This window comes from Lampris incognitus, chromosome 6, assembly GCF_029633865.1.
Source record: "Lampris incognitus isolate fLamInc1 chromosome 6, fLamInc1.hap2, whole genome shotgun sequence".
NCBI classification, from domain to species: domain Eukaryota; kingdom Metazoa; phylum Chordata; class Actinopteri; order Lampriformes; family Lampridae; genus Lampris; species Lampris incognitus.
This window is the reverse complement of record NC_079216.1, coordinates 21,370,540-21,388,925: the sequence shown is the minus strand read 5'-3', so window position 1 is coordinate 21,388,925 and position 18,386 is coordinate 21,370,540. Positions and strand designations below refer to the sequence as shown.

General features: G+C 45.0%; 1 protein-coding gene across 1 annotated transcript in view; it reads right to left on the bottom strand.

The window, feature by feature from the left end:
• ppfibp2b (PPFIA binding protein 2b) overlaps positions 1 to 17,703 on the bottom strand; it is a 186,647-nt gene extending 168,944 nt beyond the window's left edge. The window contains exon 1 of the mRNA XM_056282718.1: positions 17,520 to 17,703. The gene's annotated coding sequence lies outside the window, so the exon portion shown is untranslated. The remainder of the gene's footprint in view (positions 1 to 17,519) is intronic.
• Positions 17,704 to 18,386: the final 683 nt, after the last annotated feature.

Here is an 18,386-nt window from a genome sequence, read left to right as displayed (position 1 = left end):
ATATATATATATTAATCACGATTTCTGAATTTGCTTCGAAAAGCCAATATCTTCCATAAATGGGTTGTGACCCGGGTCGTTTATTCCTGCTGAGTTTAGCTCACTCTGGTGTGAGCAAAGTGTATCTTTGATTTGAAGATTTGCAAATTTGAATGTTTATTTATACATTTATGAAATACATGTAAATTGATAGTAAGATATTAAATTGCCCCTAGGTGTGAATGTGTCTGTCTGTGTGTCTTCCTTATGATGGACTGGTGACCTGACCAGGGTGTTTCCCCGCCTTCCGCCCTTCCACCCTATGAGCACTGGGATAGCCTCCAGCTCCCTGTCACCCTAATTAGATATGAGGCTTGGAAAATGAATGAATGAAATACATTATGAATGTGAGGGCAGTTTTTTTTTAAATTTTATTATTTAAAACGCTCAATAAAACAAATTGTGTTCCCAAAATGAACAAATAATCATGACAAATAATTGCGAAACGATATTAAGCAAAATAATCGTGATAATTGCTTTAGCCATAATCATGCAGCCCTCTCCGCAGCCACCTCACATACTGTGTAACCCGGCCTAAAGTTGACTGACAGACATACAGATCTTGAGCTAGACAGATAACGTCAAGAATGTTCACACTTTTTTTTTCTTGTTCTTTCCAACACCTAGAACGAAAAGTATTTATATTTTATTTCTCTCCTCCCTTTATGAGGCCCTGCTATTACCCAAGGTTAGAAACCAGCAGTAGGTTCAGACACTAGTATAGCAAGCTAGCACTAAAAAACAAACTAGCATTAAAAACAAGCTAGCACTTAAAAACAAACTAGCGCTAAAAACCAAGCTAGTACTAAAAAAATGTCAACACTGCATTATACATATACATATACATCAAAGACAGTGACAACCCCAACAAATAGCCAATGGAGGGCCTTCTAATTATTGACTTGACTCATTATGAGTCTCAATCAACCACCGATACACATGTTGTTAAAAGTGAAGAGATGACAAAGCATGATGGGGTATGGGGTATGAGATGGGCTGACACATCATTCAGGTGGTCGAGAGGTGTGTTTGGATGCTGTGCATTTCTTTGTGCATAAGTCTCCAAAGTTAAAATTAAAAGTTCTAGAGACAAAATTGAAAAGAAAAAAAGCAGTTCTCTTAAAAAAAATTCATTTCCTGCAGTGACTACAAAACATATATGACAGAACAACATCCACCCTTTGCTGTTGTGCAGCACACACAGCAGAGACAAGCAGCCTTACACAGAACAAACTAGGGTTACACTGAGTCAACGCTCAATGGACAAGCAGACTATCAGACCAGATCACACACAGATCACATTACAGCTACAATTACAACCACCATGAAGGTACAGGCAATGTGACATTGTGTGTGTGTGTGTGTGTGTGTGAGTGTGTGCGTATGTGTGTGTGTGTTAATGTTTTAGTTTAATGTTTTAGGATCCCCAGAGCATATCCATATAAATTTCATCCAGATGCAGATGGAGCCTTTGGTAGTCACACAAAAGCACACTACTGCGTGTGCGGGCGCATGCCTGCGCGCACCATGCGCACGCACACACACACGCACACACACACACACTTCAATTAAGCTAAACCACACAAAATTATAATGATTAAAAAAAAAGTCATGACATTTATCCGGTGTGTGAAGATGGCAGCGGCCTCACCCAGTACCGTCCATGCAGTGTCTTTGTTCATATCTGCATTTAAGCTTTGTCTTCGTTTGATGGCTGGGAGAGCTGGTACTGGATCGGCTGGGACAGCTTGGTCTATGCGTCCTGTGGGCTCAGGGACCACGGCCCTGCCTGGAGCTGTGCCCGATGAGGTAACACCAAGGGCGGTCTGACAGGACACAGAAGTGGGGCAGCTTAAGCTAACTGCTAGCCCATGCAGACCGACAGTTCCGATAACACCGAGGGTGGTTTGGCAGCGACCTCACCTGGCATTGACTGTGGTGTTTTTGGTCTCATTGTGTGGAGTGCCGGGAGGTGTGTCAAGGGTGTCTGGCTGGGATTGGCTGGGGGAGCCTGGTCTGCTGTATCTGGTGGGCCCAAGGACCACAGCCCCTGCCTGGAGCTGCGGCTGAGGAGCAAGTACCGAAGGCAGTCTCATAGGATGTGGAAGCGGGGCAGGCTAAGCTAACTACTGGCCCATGCAGACCGGAAGCTCCGACAGTCATCCTGGCTTGGCGTTCGGTCCCTTGGACAGTGATTTTTATTTATTTATTTTCTTTAGTTTAGATACATGTGTTGGGTAGTATGTGTGTTGTTGAAGTTCTTGTAGTTTTTGGATATGTGTTTTTGTCTTTGTGTTGCACTGTTGTGGGCTGGGGGAAACGATATTTTATTTCATTTCATGTACTCGCATACATGAAATGAAATGACAAATAAAGTGTTGCTGAAAAAGCACTCCATGTGCTTATGGTGAGGATTTCTGCATTGCAAACAGGACTACTTTCATCAAGTGTTGTCACAAGTTGTGAGGTTTTCCAAGTAATTTGGTTTTTCCAAGTACAGGTTGGTTAATTTTTAATTCTCCTACCCAGGAAATCATGAAAATTAAGAAATCTTATTTGGAAAATGGCTGCTGCATTGCTACAGTATCACTGAATCCCCAAGTTAAACAACTTGCAGTGCAGGACTTATGGAGCACATCGACAGAGATGGATTTTTATTAATAATAAAGATCATAATATTAAGATTTCAAAGGTTGACTTGAGCAATCTACATGCCTCAAAGGAATTAGTTTGTACAACTCCTGGTCTTACCGCACCAGGCAGCAAAGTAATGCATACCTGTTACAAAATAATGCATACCTGTTACAAGGTAATGCATACCTGTTACAAAGTAATGCATACCTTTACAAAGTAATGCATATCTGTTACAAAGTAATGCATACTTGTTACAAAGTAATGTATAGCTGTTAGGAATCAGGAACATTTATTTGTCATTTCATTTCATGCACTTGTGTACATGAAATGACATGATATATTGTTTCCCCTAGCCCACAGCAGTGCAACACAAAGACAAAAACACGTCCAAACTACAAGAACTACAAGAAAACTACAAAAACACATATATCCAAAAAGTAAAAAAAAAATGTTTCACTGTCCAAGAGAGCGAACGCCAGGATGACTGTCGGAACTGCCGGTCTGCATGGGCTAGTAGTTAGCTTAGCCTTCCCCACTTCCGCGTCCTGTCAGACTGCCCTTGGTGTTTATTCCTCAGGCGCAGCACCAAGCAGGGCTGTGGTCCCTGGGCCCACTGGATGATCCCGGCCGATTCAATGCCAGTTCTCCCAGCCAAACACCTTCGACACACCTCCCCGCACTCCACATGACGACACCAAAAATAAAGTCAACACTAGGTAAGGCCGCCGTCAAACTGCCCTCTGTGTTATTGGAACTGTCGGTCTGCATGGGCTAGCAGTTAGCTTAGCCTGCCCCGCTTCCGCGTCCTGTCAGACTGCTCTCAGTCGCAGCTCCAGGCAGGGCCGTGGTCCCTGGGCCCACAGAACACAGCAGACCAAGCTCTCCTAGATGCAGACGTGGACAAAGACACTGCATGGACGGTACTGGCTGAGGCCGCCACAAACGTAAGTTCACGCCACCATCTTCCCACACTGGTTACAAAGTAACGCATAGCTGGTGCAAACAGCTGAAGTCAGAGGTGAGAAGCTGTGTGTGTGTGTGTGTGTGTGTGTGTGTGTGTGTGTCTGTGTGTGTGTGTGTGTGTGTGTGTGATCTTTGTAACTACACTGCAAAGGTACAAACAAAAGGAGATAAAGGTGAATACTCGAGTTTTCCCATGAAGCTATTCATGGTGAGCAGTGAGCAGTCAACATGGTGGAATGAAATAGTTTTCTGAAAATTTAACACATAGAAAAGGGTTTCTCAAAGTCCGGACCTCGGTCCGGATCCAGACCAAATGGCAAGTCCATCCGGACCCAGTCCATGCCTCATATTATGAATACAATATAATGCATTATGAAGTATGACGTTTTCTAGTTTGTGTATTGTTGCTGCCGAGTTCACACATTAACGTTACACTAGATAATTTACTTTGAGGGAAGCTTTTATTGTACTTACAACTTACAGTAACGTAACGAGTGTAGTTGTCAACACCAGTAAAGCTGTCGTCACTTCACCTGGTTCACTGTCTCCTCCGCTCTGTGTGTGTGTTTTCTGTGTGTGTGTGTGTGTGTGTGTGTGAGAGAGAGATAGAGAGTGAGTGTGTGTGTGAGTGAGTACGTGAGTGAGTGAGTGAGTGAGTGAGTGAGTGAGTGAGTGAGTGAGTGAGTGAGTGTGGGCGGGGGGGTACTAGACCATAAATGACAGTAACGAGTAGCCTACCGCTATGCGAGCTTTCGTGAGGGTTAGAGGTAATTAGAGGCAGAGTAGGGTGGGTCTTCGCAGATCGCCCATCCTTCCGGACCTCTGACCTTAAATAAAAATCAGATGAGGACCTTTGAGTAATACATTTGAGAAGCCCTGGCATACAATTTGCAAAAACCCTTCTCATCTTGACACCCAAGCACACCTGACCAGGTGCCAAGGAAAGTGGGGAAAGTAGTAGAGTCGGCATTACATTACATTACAGTCATTTAGCCGATGCTTTTATACAAAGCAACTTAAAATAAGTTCATTTAACATAGGAAATCAGGAGAACTACTAGTCATCAGAGGTCATACGTGCATCTAAACAAGCATCTAAGAGCAAAACCAGTGCTAAAGTAAAAGCGCAAGAAAGAGTTTTTGTTTTTTTTGATGAGTGAATACAATAAGTGCTAAGAACAAGTAACAGGGTAGTAGTTCTTGAAGAGGTGAGTTTTCAACCTGCGCCGAAAGATGGACAGCGACTCCGCTGTCCTAACATCAGTGGGGAGTTCATTCCACCACTGTGGGGCCAGGACAGAAAAGGGCCGTGACCGGGTCGATCGGCAGCAGGGGCCTCTGAGTGAAGGGGCAACCTGGCGTCCTGAGGAAGCAGAGTGACGTGGTCAGGTGGGGGTGTAAGGCTTGACCATGGCTTGGAGATAGGAAGGAGCTGTTCCTTTCACTGCCCTGTAGGCTAGCACCAGAGTCTTAAACTGGATGTGAGCAGCTACTGGGAGCCAGTGTAGGGACATGAGAAGGGGAGTTGTGTGGGAGAACTTAGGGCGGTTAAACACCAGACGAGCTGCAACTTTCTGAACAAGCTCCAGAGGTCTGATGGCCGACGCCGGGGTGCCAGCAAGGAAGGAGCTGCCATAGTCCAGCCGGGAGATGACCAGAGCCTGGATGAGCACATGTGCCATCTCGTTGGTGAGGAATGGGTAAATCCTCCTGATGTTATAGAGGGGAAATCTGTAGGTGTGAGTAACTGATGCAACGTTTGCAGCAAACGACAGTTGGTCTTCCAGGATCACACCCAGATTCCTCACAGTCCGAGTTGGCATCACCACGGTGTTGTCAATGGTGATGGTCAGGTCTCGGTGCAGGCAAACTTCCCCCGGGAGGAACATCGGCTCTGTCTTGTCCAGATTGAGCTTCAGGTGGTGTGTCGTCATCCACTCTGAGATGTCAGTCAAGCACGCAGCAATGCGTGTCTCTACTTGTGTGTCAGAGGGAGGAAAGGACAAGATGAGCTGGGTGTCATTGGCATAGCAATGGTAAGAGAAGTCATGCGAGCGAATAACAGAACCCAGGGATGTCGTGTACAGGGAGAAAAGGAGAGGACCCAGAACTGAAACCTGTGGAATGCCTGTAGTCAGTCTGCGAGGCTCCGACATAGATCCCCTTCATGTCACCTGGTGGAGCGACCCGTCAGGTAGGTTGCAAACATTGAGAGTGCAGAGCCCGTGACACCCAGCCCCTCGAGGGTAGAGAGGAGGATCTGGTGATTCACTGTGTCGAACGCAGCTGACAGGTCCAGGAGTATCAGAACAGAGGAGAGAGAGTTTGCTCTCGCAGAGTGCAGCGATTCTGTCACTGCAAGGAGGGTGGTCTCTGTCGAGTGACCCACCCTGAACCCAGACTGGTTGGGGTCCAGGAGGTTGTTCTGGTGGAGGTACAAAGAAAATTGGTTAAAGACAGCACATTCAAAAGTTTTGGATAGAAAGGGCAGAAGGGAAACCGGTCTGTAGTTTCTGACATCAGAGGGGTTAAGTGATGGTTTCTTGAGAAGGGGGGTGACTCTAGCAGTCTTTAAGGCAGATGGAAAGCATCGTGCCTGGAGGGAGGTGTTGATGAGGTGGGTTAGAAAGGGAAGGAGTTCAGGTGCTATAGACTGAAGAAGAGGGGAGGGGACTGGGTCAAGGGAGCATGTGGTGGGACGACTGGATGTGATGAGGTTTATGACCTCGTCGGGGGAGAGGGGAATGAGGTGGGATAGGATGGGACGTGGAGAGGTGAGGGAGGGTGCAGAGGGTGGGATAGTGCAAGCAGCACTAACCGGGTGGTGAGAAAAGGAGGATCTGATGTCGTTTACCTTCTTGTCAAAGAAGTTAGCAAAGTCATCAGGGAGAAGGGAGGAAGAAGGTGGAGGAGGTGGGGGTTGAAGAAGTGTAGAGAAGGTTTCAAAGAGTTTCTTAGGATTAAAGGCAGAGGATATGATTTTAGAACGATAGAAGGCAACAGAAAGGAAGGAGGAGAAAGTGGAAAGAAGAGTTTGGAAGTTGAGAAGGTCCTCTGGGAGTTTGTCTTTTCTCCATTTGCGCTCTGCCACTCTCAAGCTCCCAATGTCAGTATGTACTGAGTCGGTCAGCCAAGGGGCAGGTGCAGTTGGGCATGCAGGCCTGGAGGTGAGGGGACAGAGATTGTCCAGAGAAGAGGAGAGGGTAGAGAGAAGAAGATCAGTAACAGTGTCAGGGGGTAGGAGAGAGAAAGATTCAGGTGTAGGGAGGATAGCGGTAACAGAGGAAGAAAGATCAGTGGTGGAGAGAGCGGAGGTGTCTATGGGTGGAAACCATGTGGGTAGGGGAAGGGGCTGAGGGGAGTGAAGAGAGGGAGAGAAAGTAGGACATGAAATAGTGGTCAGAGAGCTGGAGGAGAATAACAGAGAGATTAGAAATAGGACAGTTTCTAGTAAAGAGAAGGTCCAGCTGGTTGCCGGCCTTGTGGGTAGGAGGAGAGGGTGAAGGTCAAAGGAGGAGAGGAAAGACAGAAGAGGATCTAGCTTGTTAAGTGTGGATGTTGAAGTCACCGAGAAGGATAAGTGCAGAGTCATCAACAGGGAAGTGTGACACAAGTGTGTCAAGTTCTCCAAAAACTCACCAAGGGGGCCTGGTGGGCGGTACACAACCACGATAGTGAGTTTGACTGGATAAGAGACAGTATCAGCATGAAATTCAAAAGAGGGTGGAGAAACTTGTGGAATGGAAACAAGTGAGTATTTCCATTTCAGGGAGATTAGCAGGCCAGTGCCACCACCCTGCCTCCCAGCTCTGGGAGTGTGAGAAAAAGAGTACACATTAGACAGAGCTGCGGGTGTGGTAGTGTTTTTGGGCATGATCCAGGTCTCAGTTAGAGCAAGAAAGTTGAGGGAGAGCAAGGATGCATAGCCTGAGATAAACTCAGCTTTCGGCACCGCAGACTGGCAATTCCAGAGCTCAACGTGAGTGGAATGAGTGGGATAGATGAGATTGGTAGGGTCACAGCGTCTAGGAGTGACCCAACATCTATGCCAGCCCCGGGAAGAGGAAAGGACAGGAATGCGAAGGAAACACATAGTCTATACTAGGTACACAAAATACAGACGACTGACCAACTGACGACTGATCTAAAAAGAGCAGTACTTGCTTGACGAAGTCTTGGCTTGAAAAAGTCACACTTGCCTTTGTTCACTCTAGCCTTCATTCAACCTAGACCTGTTTGCCCTCGGCTTGTTTGCCTGATGCTTGGAAGCAGCAGCAGTGATTTAAAGAACACTGATTGCTAATTGTCTGCCAGGAGTGCAGGCCACACCCTGGCCACTTAACACCCAATTGGCCAAAGAGGTACACTGAAAATAGGCCTATTGCCCAGAAACTGGTCACTTATGTAAAACTCTATCAAACCTCACACAATACTATTAAAACTGCAAACAGCAAGTTACCAAGGAATATATTTATAAGCTAAAAGGATAACTAAGTCAAAACAGCTAGGCCACAAGAAATATTCAAGGACACACTAGGTGAAAAACAGCTACAGATAGAATAAGTAAATAAGACAAGTAAATAGAATAAGACGGCTACAGCTAGAATAAGATCCCACCAGGAACCAGCAGCAGATGTATAGAAAGAAAGACTAATACTCAAGCAGCTGGAATAAGACTAATAACAACTTGTTAAGCAAGAAAGATGATACTTACTCCATTCTAGATGAACCAGCAATTCAGAATCACTCCAGAAGTTAAAATGCACACTCATAAACTTTGGAATGTAAGTTTTGGAAAGTTATATCTTTTTTTTTGTTGCATACTTTCATTCTTCCCAATCCGAAAGTATGACAGGAGCTTTCCAATGCGATCACACATTTTGAACAGCACCTCATCTGAAGTGTGCAGCAGCCCTGAGGTTTACTGCTCTGTCAAAGTGAAACAAAAGACGGGGACGGCGGTCTGTGCTGGGCCATGGCCACAACCCAGGCATCCACATTTGTTAGGGATGCTGGTCTAAACGACAGTGGGGCTTCAGGGATTCCAGTGACATGACATGGTGACAAGTAAGTAATGTGTGCTCTTAAAGCAGCCGGTATGTAATTCAGGTATGTGGTGAGCTGACTTCAAAAGGCCTTATGCCAAACAGCTGGACAGCCATTTGAGCCTAGAGCCTTTGTTGGATTCATTTCATAATTAACTTTTGCCTTAAGCTCTTCTAATTATTTTTGCTTTGTTGACAGTCACCCCCCCCCCCCGATTAGATACACTCTGTGGCCACTTTATTGGGTACACCTATCTAATACAGGGTAGGACCCACCGTTTTCTCCAGAACATATTGAAAACTTTGCGGCATGTATCCCCAAGGCGCTGGAAACATCCCTTAGGGATTTTGGTCTGTGCTGACTTGACAGCATCATTGTGGCCATAAAGGACTGCACATGGTCTGCAGCAATGCTCAGGTAAGCTGTTGCATTCAAATGATGCTCAACTGGAATTAAGGAACTTAATGGATACCAAGAAAACATCCCCTACACAATTACAGCCCCACTGCCAGCCCGGAACATAACATAAGGCAGGGAGGAGTCATGAATTCATGCTTTTTACACCAAATTCAGATTTTGCTACCTGCACGCCGCAGCAGAAATCGACCTTCGTCAGATCAGATAATGTGTTTCCAATTTCCAATCCTTCTCTTAGGTGACAGGAGTGGAAGCCGGCATGGTCCCTTGCTGTTGTTGCCCTGTCACTTCATGGTTTGACATGTTGTATGTACGTTCAGAAATACCAGTGTTAAGAGGGGTTTTTTGAGCATTTGTGGCCTTCTTATCAGTGTAGCCATTTTCCTCGGACCTCCCTCACTAACAAGGTATTTTTGGTGGAGGATTGTATTTTTGCTTACAGAACTGCAGCTCACTGGATGTTCTTGTTTTTCGTACCAGTCTCTATAAACTTGTGAGACTGTAGTACAAGAAAATCCCAGGACGTCAGCGGTTTCTGAGATATGGAACCACCTCATCTGGCACCAAAAATCCTTCCACAGTCAAAGTCTCATAAGTCGTACATCTTCCCCATTCTAATGGTTGGTTGAAGGTTTGTTTGGTTTCAAAGGATAGGTCTATCTCTGCCATCAATCTCTTTATAAAGTCCTTGTCATTGAGCAAATAGAACGAAGACTCCACCTTTGTGATCTAAGTCATGCTTCAGTGATCTTAACAGCCATAAAAACAGGAACACACAGTTTTGTGTGTCAAAATAGCTACAGTGTGTCTGACCCAACCACTCTTTTCAGTTTATTATGACCTTGGGTTATTAATCATCAGACTCAGAATCAGAATCATGTTTATTGGCCATGCAGGTTTGCACAAACATGGAATTTGACTCCAGTTTTGTGGCTCTCTCGGTGTACTTAACATAGAATAACAACACTACCATACAACAATCTTCAGCTATATACACAAGAACGGACTTATACACATGAAATAAGCGGTGATAAAGTCCAGTGGTGCGGAGATTATATCAGAGATGCTGAAATATACTTAGCACAAAAAGTAAGAAAATTTGTGTTTGGTAGATTATTTCTTTGTTGTAACAATGCTTCTTGGCAATAAATAGTATACCGTTGGGAAGCCTGTTTATTTCCCTTTTAAATGGTGCCACATTTGTAAGGAACATGCATTTGTGGGATGAGCAGCAGAGCTGAGTATGTGGGTTGCGCCCATGAAAAATTTGCCAAATCTTCTTTGCCAATGCCAAACAGTTTGTTTTGCTATTGCTATTGACTCTTGTTTTGAGCTTCTGGTACCCCAGATGGTGACAATCAGGTGCCTGATATAAGATTTATTGCCAAGAAGCATTGTTACAACAAAGAAATAATCTACCAAACAAATGTCCTTACTTTTTGTGCGAAGTTTAGATGTTAGCAGGTTACTTACATACATGCCTGAGGTAGAGGGACTTGACAGAGTGTACCAGTATACGTACAATGTACAGTACAGTATATACAAAATGGTTGGATTTATTTGACAGTGTTAAGTGTTCATTTGAATGACAGCCTGCGGGAAGAAACTGTTTTTATATCTAGTTGTTTTGGGGTACAGTGCTCTGTAGTGCCTGCCAGAGGGGAAGAGTTAGGTGGGGTGGTGGTGAAGTTTGCCCCTCTCCTGTTTAATCTATACATGCTGCCTTTAGGCCAAATTCTTCAGAACAACAACATGGATTACCATAGTTATGCAGATGATAATCAGATATATCTGGCTCTCTCGCCTGATGATCTCAGCCCAATAGACTCACTGTATCACTGTTTGGAGCAGATAAATAATTGGTTGAGCCAAAGCTTTATTCAATTAAATAAGGGGAAAAATGAGATTATTGTGTTTGGCTACAAAGAGAAGAGAACTATTATAAATGAACAACTCAAGTCTGGAGCTCTAAAAACCAAAGACCAAGTCTGAAATCTTGGTGTTTTAATAGACTCAGATCTCACATTCACCAGCCATATCAAAGCAATCACTAAAACAGCCTTCCATCATCTTAAAAATATAGCTAGAATCAAGAGTCTGGTGTCCCAAAATGACCAAGAGAAGCTCATCCATGCTTTTATCACTAGTAGAATTGATTACTGTAACAGTCTCTTAACTGGTCTTCCCAAAAAGACCATTAAACAGCTACAGCTTATTCAGAATGCTGCTGCTAGAGTTTTAACCAGGACCAAGAGAACAGAGCACATTACTCCAGTCCTGAAATCTTTAAACTGGCTTCCAGTTAGATACAGAAAAGATTTTAAAGTGCTGCTACTTGTCTACAAATCACTGAATGGTGTAGGCCGAGAATACATCACTGACATGCTCGAAGAGTATAAACTGGGTAGGGCTTTAAGATCCATGGACTCATGCCAGTTAGTTCAGCCCAGAGTGTAAACCAAACATGGTGAAGCAGCATTTAGCTGTTATGCTGCATACAACTGGAACAAATTACCAGAAGATGTGCCCCAAATATAGCAATTTTCAAATCTAGGTTAAAAACATTTCTTTTTTCTTGTGCGTATGATTGAGCATTAAAACTTGCACCTCATTCCAACTGCACTTTGGTAGAAATAGAAGTAGATCTCTAGTCATTCCTGGCGGGGAAGTGACTGTTTTTATTCTTTCTTTTTTTTTACTTTATATTTTCTTTTTATAGTACCTGTCTTTTAATTGCATTACTCTTTATAATTGCTAATTCCAAGTACATTTTATGTACTTTGTACTCTTTTAATTATATTTCATATATGATTGTTCATATTTGTTTTTATTTACTATCTTTTAATTATATTTCATATGGTTGTTCCTTTTCTGTTTTTATTTGTGTAAAGCACATTGAATTGCCCTGAGTATGAAATGTGCTATATAAATAAACTTGCTTGCTTGAAGTTGGTAGTGGATGGTGGTGAAGTCTACCCATTTCAGGGAGGAGAGGATTGTAATCCCAAGGAATTTGAAGTGAGCCACTTTCTCCACCACCTGGTTGTTAATGGCCAGCAGCAGTAGTTCTCCCTGATTGTTACGGAAGTCAACCACAAGTTCTTTAGTTTTGTTGATGTTCAGTCCCAAATTGGTATTGCTACACCACACAACAAAAGAGGAGACCTCCTTTCTTTAAGCTGTGTCATCATCACAAAAAATCCGGCTTTCCTCCCCTGCTTCCTGTGCTGCAGATGTTGGTAGCTGTTGCTAACACTGTCCTTGACTTCATGTCTCCAGTAACAAAGTCACTTGAGGAGTATTCCAACTTTGGCTGAAAGTTACCCATGGACTGTCAAACATGTACCAATTCAAGTCTATTATATTTGATTTGGCAGTCAACACGTTCAATCCGCAAAAACAAAAACAAACAAATGGACAGGTAGAGCAGCACCACGTCATAATAACACAGTGCCGTCTCGATCGATCACTCCTCCCCCCTCCTTCACTCTCTTAATTCCACTTTCCATTTCTCTCTCTCTATCTTTCTGAATATATTTCTTCTTCTACCACCAGCAGATTGTGTCTAGATTAACAAATTTTTCCAACCTGCCTCTTTTTGTCGATCCAAGGATGGCACGGTAGTGTGCTGTCAACTCACAGTAAGAAGGTCCTGGGTTCAAACCCCAGGGTTGTCCAACCTTGGGGGTCATCCCAGGTCATCCTCTGTGTGGAGTTTGCATGTTCCCCTCATGTCTGCGGTGGGCTTTCTCCGGGTGCTCTGGTTTCCCCCACCATCAAAAAGACATGCTAGGGTAAATACTGCTGTCTGTGCCCCTGACCGAGGCAATGGTAAAAGAACTGGAGTTGGTCCCCGGGTGCTGCACAGCGGCTGCCCACTGCTCCTAGCTACACAACTAGGATGGGTTAAATGCAGAGTGTAATTTCCCTACAGTGATCAATAAAGTATCTCAAATAAAAAAGAAAAGCCTCTTCCCCTGTCCTTTAATAATCCCTCTTTTCTTTCTCTTAGGGAGATGGAAGGATTATGGTTCACAAACACATTCCTTTCTGTTGTACTTTTTTGATGTTTTAGGCCAGGCACTGGACAAAAATGCTTTTTTGTTTGTTTGTTTTTACTGAATACTTCCACTGAGTGTGACAATGTGTTCTCGTGTTGTTGTATTAATTCAGCAGGTTAAGGTTCATACTGTATATTTGTGACGTCATTTGTGCGCCTTATATACGTTGATAAAAATCAGCCCCGAAACAACAAATGTGTACAACATTAAGTAAAAATTCTGCTTTACTCTTTCCACCTTTATTTTTCCAACCTCTAGTCTTTCTTTGCCCCTTGCCAGAAGGGACCTAAGGACGATAGCAAAAACAGAGAATGCCACTTCCCTTTTTATCGCTTTCAAAAACACCTCTTGCTTTCTCCATCTTTGCTTTTCCTCCCTCCGTCTTCTCCGAGGCAGATACCAGTGGATTACCACATTTACATTTCCTCATTTAGCAGATGCTTTTATCCACAGCAGCTTACAAGAGAGTAGCAATTAGCAGATATTGTGTGTCAACAACAAGCATTATAGAGCACTAAATAGCAATTATATCATAGCCAAGGGTGCATGTTATGTAGAGTGCATTTAGTGTAACAGTGCCTTAGATCATCAGCAGCAACTAATAGGAGACTCAAATTACAAAGTAGCTGCACAACGCCACGTATCAGTATTTCAGACATATCGTAGCCGAGTGTGTGTCGTGTCACGTGCAGGTAGTAGAGGAGCACAGTAGTAATAGTAGACAACGGTTCCGTAGTAATGAACTCAAATCCCAAGCTAGCTGGGCAATGCTATAATCACTTTTGGAGAAAGGTTTTAAGGCTGTTCTTGAAAGAAGTAATTGAGTCTGCAACTCCGACGGAGGAATGGAGTCAGGCGCGCGGGAAGATGTTTTAAGTAGGGGGGCTGCCAACTAAAACCAAGAGTATTGCGGCGAGCCGGCGTGGGAGAATGAGTCGAGAGCCAGAGATCTCTTTTTAATCGCCACTCCCGTGCCCCCATACACCGCACGACCCCGGGGGTGCTCTTTTCTTCGGCCAGAACGGACCAGAACTGACAACGAGCCCCCCCCCCCATGTCGCAAGTGGCGACATCAGTCCTAGTTCGTCAGTAAACGGTCTCCTACTTAGTCTGAGTCGAACCCCCCGAAAACGACAACACAAGAATAACCACAACATGAACACCACATCATTAAAACACAATTTTAAATCTAACATTAACGCTCCCATCGGCCATTGCACTCCCCCAGCGCAGAAGCGCCTGCCGATAGTCAGAGCAACCGCCTCCCCCGGTCGCTACAGTATGACATCATTGTTTTGTTTGTAAGGCGCGTGTGTAGCATATATGTTTACTCATTTTATTATTCAAAATGTACATTCCACACAACCCTAGCCCACTGTTTAGAATAAAGGTATGTTTTGGGTTTTTTTGTTTTTGTTTTGTTTTGTTTTTTTGCATTTGTATGTTAGGAAAAGTTAGGCATACTGTTGGGTCTAAGATGTTACACAGCCACCTGCCACTACTGGGGGGCTGCACACACCACGAGGGGGAGCTGCAGCCCCCCCCCTTCCCGGGCTAATGAATGGAGTCTGTTCCCCCATTTGGAGGACAGGTGTGAGAAGTACTGGAGCTAGTTGTTTTTGCAGTGATGCTAAGATAGTAGCCTTCCAGAGACAGAGCAGACTATAAACAGACAGCAGCGGGAAGCCAGTGCAGTGGACCAGGAACTAGGTAGCATGTTCTGACAGGTACGATCTCATTTTGTCAGATGTTACACGGAGCAAAGCGGCAAGAATGGGAGACAGCTGTAATGCAGTCAGAAAATGAAAGGCAGTTATTGATCATCACACTGAGGACTCTTGGGGAACCAGAGGGCATGATTGTCCATCTCCATCCATCCATCCATTATCCAAACCGTGTCTCCCTGCCTGCCACCCCGTGACTGTTTGGATAGGCTCCAGCATCCCCGCAACCTCGGCAGCAGGATAAGCGGTTTGGATTGTCAATCTATGAAGCCCAATTGTTATGCACCTGGAGATATGGGGATTGGCGAAGGAGGGCCAATTACTTGATTTTGGACAATGTTTAGACTAGGAATGGGAGCAACAGGACTGTCACATAGTCGCTGTTACCTTAAGTACGATCAGCTGATTGTTACTATCATGATGTCGGCCTTGTCTTATTCTCTTGCATTTGCCTCCATACTTTCTTCTTTTCCTTAGTTCACCTTTCCACCTTTTCTGTTTCCTCTCTTCAAAGAAAAACCACCTGTCATTGACATAACGTATGCTATTAGGTGAACACTTCTCTCCACAGCACCCGTCACCTGCAGCACGGGTGGCCTGACTGGGGGTGGAGTGTGTAACCCTGACGGCAGGCAGGACCATGCTCCACTCACTGAGCTGCAGGTCCAATGAACCACCCTCCTCCTCTCACTTTGCCTGTCCTGTTCTCACACCCTCTTTCTCTCCTGTCTTCTCTCTCCTTTCCCCTTCTATCCTTTGCTTTCCTTCCCGAGGAAGCAGAGGATTACTACTTCTTGTAGATTAGTACGCTGACTTTGCATTCCTCTTCTCCGCCTATTTTTTTCCACTTCCTATCCTATCTTCTGCTTTTTTCTCTCACTCTCCCAGCTTATTCTCCTCTATCTCTCCTCTCCTTCTCCCTCCCTCCCTCCCTCTCTCCCTCTCTCATTCTTCTTGCCTCCGCTCACATTTTCTCTTCTTCTCTGTCAGGGTGTGGGGGATTACCCCCATTCAACCACAGTAGTTGCGTGATTAGCACAATCTCACCAGTGTTAAGATGACAGCGCAATCATCTCAACCTACACTTCATGGCCTTATAGAAATCCGCTGCTGTTGGTGAAATACAGGACTTTGATCAGAGGGGGAAATGCCGTCAGCTGCAGATCCTCTGTGTGTGTGTGTGTGTGTGTGTGTGTGTGTGTGTGTGTGTGTGTGTGTGTGTGTGTGTGGCACTGGTTGGACTGTATGCACATATGTGTCTGTGCTTGTATGTACATAGCATCTCTAACAATGAATGTTTTACATACCTCATAAATAAGTATATAAGTGACGCCGTTTACACTTGGTTTTAAAATGCGTTTTTCTGCGATCGGATCACACGTGCACAGCGCTAAATACTACAAGTGTAAACGACCACCAAAACGTTTTGTGAACCGGTTACTAAACCACTTGCCGAGGTGGACTGGGGCGCATTTGACCACACATCTTTTGTAGTGTAAACGTTAATGCGTCCTGATGCGTCCCCGACAAGGACGTAACAGGAAATCTTCTTCTTCTTCTTCTTCTTCTTCTTCTTCTTCTTCTTCTTCTTCTTCTTCTTCTTCTTCGGAGTAACGAAATCTGATCACAAGTGGTCTGCAGGACGCATTTGGAGACGCGTGATAGACACGGCTGTAAACGGCGATGTGTCTCGCTGTCCACTTGTGATCCGATCACCCACAACGCATTTTAAAGCCAATTGTAAACAGGGTCAGTGTTGAAACAAACTTGTCGGCGCATCAAGCGCCTCTTCTACTCAGCTTAATTCACTCGGCTCCTCTGAATGCTGATATCAACAAAACCGCACATAAAAAGAGTTTCACAAATTCACTCGTGTCAACGGGAATGACGCCTTGCGACTGCCTCCTTTTTAATGACATTTGCAATAGAGAAGCGGCTGAATCAAGTGGTGTCGACGGGGCTGCAGCAACGAAGACTTCATCCTTATTCAAGGCTCTAAAGCAGACTGTGCGTGCGCGCGTCTCTTTGGCGGTAGTTACAGCAGATGCTTCAACCAAGGGGAGCCACGCAATCAGCCGTTATGTGTTATTAGCATATCAGTGTCAAATCAATTCACCTACAGCACCCGCCCCCCCCCCCCGTCAGATAGTGATGATCCGCAATTACGCAGCATGTGTCAGCACGGCTACACACCATCTGTTAGCTCGCGGCTCAACAGTGCACGGCTGAACCAGCGGAGAACCGCCGTGGCTACCACGGTTCCTGTTTGCAAGCCAAGTGTCCGAAAGACGAGCCAACTGAGTTGTTATCCGCCCTCGGGAGGTGTACTGTAAGCCACCGTAACTTTAACAGGTGTGCGTTACTGTACACCTCCAGAAGTACGGCGTGTGGGGCGCAGGTAAGATGCCTGGTGGGCTTCATTCAGCTGTGCCCTCTGTGCACCTGTAGCGCGTGCAGATCCCCCGGTGTGACGCCTGCTTTTCTCCTCCACTAGTTACTCTCTGCTAACTGGCGGTCGACCGTCCAAAGAAACCCACGCTATCAAAGAGTTTGGAAAGCGCGTTTTAAACGACACCCACGGCTTAACTTCAGTTATTCAAGAAACACAATCGGTCTGATGCAATTAGACTACTTACGAAATCCGTCTCCCCTGAAGTTTCGCCGTACCAATCCTTCAGTTCAGTTTCCTTTTCGTAAAAAAAAAAGCAAAAACAAACAAACAAAACGAAAAAAAATGTTAAAAAAAATAAAAAATTGGACAACGCACAAAACACTCACGATACTCGGAGATGGAAACAAGAGCGAGCTGCTGTCGGTGTGTGCGGCTCCAACGTCAAGCGCCGTCGCCCGTATGTGCGTGCGTGCGTGTGTGTCTGTGTTGACTCCCCGCAGCATCGTGGCCATGTGGAAGGCAGCCGCATGGGGGCGCAGCACGGCTCATGTAGACGCAACGCACTCCGGTATGAGAAGGCCAACGGGAACGCATGGCAAAGTCCACAGCGTTATCAATCAATCAATCAATCAATCAATCAATCAATCAAGTTATATAGCGCTTTTCTCGCCGCAACAGCCACTCAAAGCGCTTTACATTTCTGGTCAAATCCGAAATTACTTTCAGACACTTTTCTAAACATTGTACCTGGAATTCGGAGCGCGGCTCTGAACACCTCCAAGAGGCTTTTCGGGTTTTCAAAGGAAAAACTTGATTAAGACGCCTCTCTCGTTAATAAGAGAAGCATCTTATACAACTGACAGAATTGTGCCTACTAATGTGTCAGCTGTCATATACGGGCATAGTAAGAGATGAGTGCGTGGAAATGTGGCGTCATATTTTTCGAACGCTGCCGCGGCGGTTTTAAAACAGCCCGCAAGCGAACAAGAGTACAAAGCAAACAGCGTTGCACGCAACCTTTCACAGCCCTTTAATTTCCAACACGACTCAGCGCTGCCATCTAGTAGCCAATAATGTTAGTAGCAATACAGACTGCGGACAACACCCTTGC